Source organism: Brassica napus, chromosome A1 (assembly GCF_020379485.1).
Source record: "Brassica napus cultivar Da-Ae chromosome A1, Da-Ae, whole genome shotgun sequence".
Classification (NCBI taxonomy): domain Eukaryota; kingdom Viridiplantae; phylum Streptophyta; class Magnoliopsida; order Brassicales; family Brassicaceae; genus Brassica; species Brassica napus.
In genome coordinates, this window is record NC_063434.1 from 13,513,338 (window position 1) to 13,518,054 (window position 4,717).

Here is a 4,717-nt window from a genome sequence, read left to right on the forward strand (position 1 = left end):
GGCTCCATTTTGGTTTTCCGAAATCACGTCCTTTCTTGTTTGTTAACTAAAAAGGAAGAGTTTTAAAATTCAAATTTTATTGGAGCTGCTTGTGTTTGCTTGTGAAGTAATTTATCGATGATAAACTGAGTTTGTACTTTCATTTTTTCAAGCCGTCTGGGTTTGGTCCAATAGATTTCTCAGTTACCAAGCCAGGAAAAAAAGAACAAAAAAAAATAACATTTGATTCATAGCGAAGAAAACTATATTCTAAAATCTCGTTTGGATGAAAGGAGATTTTTAAAAGCTATCAAAATCAGTTGTTAAATGCAAATTATCATTTAACTCGCACCTAAGATCTATTCCATTGTGTTTATCACCATTCCAACAACTCAAGAAACAAAATTTTCTAGAAACTGTTGAACAATATCACAAAAGTAAAAAAAAAAGTCACTAAGACGATTTCAACAAATCAGTGAATAAGTTAATAACCTAATTATTTCAGTAATTAAACTCAAACACAGAAAAATAAATATATTCCAAAGGCTTTCACCCTACTTGATTGCATACTAAACCAGCCTAGAATCAAATGTTGAGAGACCATTAACTTTGAAAATACTTATAACCGTTTTAGACACAGGGTATGAACAATTATGCAATGATTGTGAATGACTCATTACTTTGTTCATTGTTGTCTAGACTCAGACAGTGTCTTGGAATATGTCCAAAGGAAAAAATATAATTCCATCTCATAATAAATACACCAAATTTTCACGGTCTTGAACTTCACCTTTTGCTTATAAGTTCCTGAATACCTGAGACTTCAAAAGTTCATGAACCCTATAAATCTTTACCAGTCAATTTGTATCTTGGAACTATCTCACAGTTATGACAGATTCAATATTCTTTTGGATCACCCACCCAATTCTTCCTGAAAATTAATAGGCAAGATAACTATTTTGCCATCACAGCTTGTATCTAAAACTGAATGAAGCTAAAAACATAAAGTACCAGACAGTCAGCTTTCTTTATATGAGGAAAATGTTGCCTCCAATACGTACTACCCACAGAAGCCAGAGTATATCTTTGAGACCTTGCAGTTCTATCTGATCTATATCCTCACAGATAGCAAGCTCCTCCTGAACATATGTATAGCTGTTAAAGAAAAATAAAATATTTGGTGATGAAAATGAATTTAGAATATTATGCAACCATTGAGTGGGATCATCAGTAGAACATAGAATGTTTCTTATGGGAGACAGAGGCTAGAGTACAGTTCTTCATGTCTTGTATTGTGAGGTCAGTGCCAATGCTGCATAGAAAATGAATCAATTATCAGTAAGCTTCTCTTGTTAGTTCATTTATCATTCTGCTAACTGTCTCGGAGAACTCCTCTATTATACATCTCCCCTATAAAAGCCTTACGGTTTGCACTAATGTTTCTAGGGATCTTCATGTCTATAAACTGAGCTACCAAAGGTTTCTCAGCAAGATAAGCAACTAAACCAGTTAAACAGTTTTGTTGTGGCCGAACTCTAACCCAATAGCAATATAGATAATTGTAAGAAACTAAATCTAGAGCAAAAGTAATGAGAAAAAGACTAGGATAGCACCAAACCAAGTTTTTGTTCCCAAAGTAGCACTCAAGGCTCAAAGTCACAAAAATAGGTTTCATTAAAGAGGTAAATATACACTTATACCCCTTGGGTTAATTAATCCAAACCTTAGGGTTTAGAGTTAAGAGGTGGGGTTTTGGAATTAGGGTTTAAAATTTTATAAAAAATAAATACTAAAATAAAAAATAAAAATTTTAAAAACAGTTTCAAAAAGTATTTTTAAATTATAAAAAGAAAATTTGAAAAAAAAATAAAAAAAATTTCGAAAAAAAAATTTCAAAAAAAAAAATTTCAAAAAAAAAAATTATAAAAATTTCGAATCTGAAAACACATAATCTGAAACTATAAAAAAAAATTCTTTTTTTTTTATTTTTTTATTTTTTTATTTTTTTATTTTTTTATTTTTTTATTTTTATTTATTTTGTTTGTTTATTTAATTTTAAACCAAGGGTATTAGGGATATTTTACCCTTTAATGAATGTCATTTTTGTGACTTTCTCCTTCTAGTGCTATTTTTGAGACATAAACTTCAAAAGGTGCTATTATTGACAATTGCCCAAAAGTAATTGCAGATTAAAAATCCATATGAGTAATAAGGAAATAATGGTCGTGTAACCGTTACCTTTTTGGTTTATGCATATCACCGAACCAATTAAGATACAAATTACTTCATGTTCTTTCCACCACCCAACCTCCATCGCTCATCTCGACGCAGTCCATCGGCGGCGGTTTGAGCCGAGAGGAAAACATAAAATGGGAGCTCTTAACCTCTCAGAAACAGAGCCTTCACTGAAATGGTCTCTGAAATTAATGAGACGTTCGCACTCTCGGATCCTTGCATAAGCGTTAAAATATTACACAATTGGAATAACTGGTATCGTCAAAAGGGTTAACATAATACAGCAGTGATTACCTTCTCTTCTCGTTAGTGAGTAGCATGTCAACATCCATCAGATCGCCGCCTCTCTGCACATTGCTAGCCTCAGAAGACGGATCTCAATTGTGTTTGAACAGCGGCCAGCTTTCAAATCAGAGTGAAGGATACGCCATTGTTGGAGTTGGTAATTAGCAGAGAATTTCCTTCTCGATTTCGTAAAGGTGGAGCTGTTCATCGCCGGAAGCATGCAAATTTATTGGAGAGCTTCCGACGGTTATGTATGACGATGCTGAGCTCGATTAAATGCTTCAGAGTGGGACAAGTGGGATGAAGCTTGTAAATGCTCGGATTAAAGGAGAAAATAAATGAAAACTGAAAGCGTTACATGAAGTTCATCTGAAGCTTCATCTGAAGGAAAACGACAGCGTTGATCTCATATTATATGCAAACCTACAATACATTGGGCCTGAACACACTAACAGAATATAAGCCCAAATATAAAACATGGTATGATATAAATAAAAACTGATTGGCTCGTCAAAAATCTGTGTACGGAAAACGTTTATGAAGAAGTGGGAGAAGCCACATGTCTAAAAAAGCCCCCTCTTCCTTGCTGACATGACAGCCTGTGGTGAGAGAAAATCTTACTTTATTATTATAGATAGATATACCAAAACTCTATATTTTGATATTGTTGGTAATTAATCGTGACTCTGCTGCCTCTATATATCTCCTATGAACACTATTATTTGACATAGACAAAAAGATTTTGGGAGATTTGGTTCTACTCATATCTTGCTTTAATGTCAGATCAAACATAGTTCTATCCCCTACCTCTTTGAATATTGTCAAACAATTTGAAAGTGGAAATTATTTTCTCTCTCTATTAATCCACAACATTTTGTTATTAAATCCTGCATCTTTTCATCTTTCTCCGTTCTGATTTCTATTAACACCCTATTTTGAAGACGTTCAGCATATTGTTTACCACATATAGTTCTTTTGTCTGAGCTTAAAACATTTCTTTTCTCTGTAGGAAGCTCGTTCTTTTGATATTATTATTTCTAGATGAAGAAAAGTTCAAAGAGAAACGAAATTATTTCTAGATGAAGAAAAGTTCATTGGAGTTACGTTTTCCGGTTCTAATGTAAATAATTGTAACCTAGTTTAAGTTCTTACGCTATCTATATATTGTAAGGTGTTTACCTCTAATAAGAATCATATTCCATAATCTTCAAAGATATAAATGGATAGTCAGAATTTTTTTTTTGTACCATAACAGTGAATTCCGGATAATTGAAAGTTAGATTTCTCATTATCGTTAACATGCTATCAAACAAGTTACACATCCAACTACAAGGAGTTTTGATTTATGGCTAAATATATAGTGTAGGGGTATCATAATTTATAGCTAATATTATTATTTACATGTTCATTAATTGTGTTACCCATCCAAAAAATGTGTTAACTATCCATGAGGAAAACTGGACATCTGATAATTGACTTATATTTCTTCTCCATCTACCAGGTCTTAGACTTAAGAAAATTGTATATAACGTTTAGTTTATCGTAATATAGTGTCAAGGGTTTATGATCAATGGTTCAGGGTCTAAGGTGTTGATGTTGGGTTATATGGTATTGATTTAGGGTTTAGGGTATTTTTGGAGGGTTTATTGTATTGTTTTAGGGATTAGGCTTTATGATTTCTCTGTATGAATTAATGTTTTGTATTATAGTGGTAAGAGGTTATAATCAATTGTTTAGGGTCTAAGCTGTTGCTATTGGGTTTAAGGCTTATGGTATTGATTTAGGGTTTAGGCTTGGTTTAGGGTTTAGATTTTAGGGTTTAGGGTTTATGATTTGTGTACGATATAGGGCTATAAGGATTTTGTGATTGTAAAACAGCCAAACTTGTACATATTAAGTTAATTTGTTACATACACAGTTACAAATAAGTTTAACCATGCAAAACAAGCCTTAACCACACTAAAATTTCAGATAACAATCTTCTCAAACCCCAAGAAAACAACGGCGTCCAAACACTATCAACCGTTACAAAAGGTTTAGCCTCCCAAAAACAAACTGAACCCGAGTTAAATTTTACAATAACCGTCTTCCACGATCCGAAAACATAGGCGATAAACATGGGTGGATTGGCATTAGTAGAGCTGTAGTTTGGAAGTTCTGCAGTCCAATCCCTACAAAGAATAAGAAATAGAAATGTAATGAACATAACTTACAATAT

General features: G+C 32.8%; 1 long non-coding RNA gene across 1 annotated transcript; it reads right to left on the reverse strand.

The window, feature by feature from the left end:
* Positions 1 to 582: 582 nt before the first annotated feature.
* On the reverse strand, positions 583 to 3,624 carry LOC125607059. Its single transcript, XR_007338321.1, has 5 exons — positions 2,509 to 3,624; positions 2,218 to 2,429; positions 1,192 to 1,291; positions 991 to 1,118; positions 583 to 910 (listed from the first exon to the last, which is right to left on the reverse strand). It is a non-coding gene; the product is annotated as an uncharacterized LOC125607059 (long non-coding RNA).
* Positions 3,625 to 4,717: the final 1,093 nt, after the last annotated feature.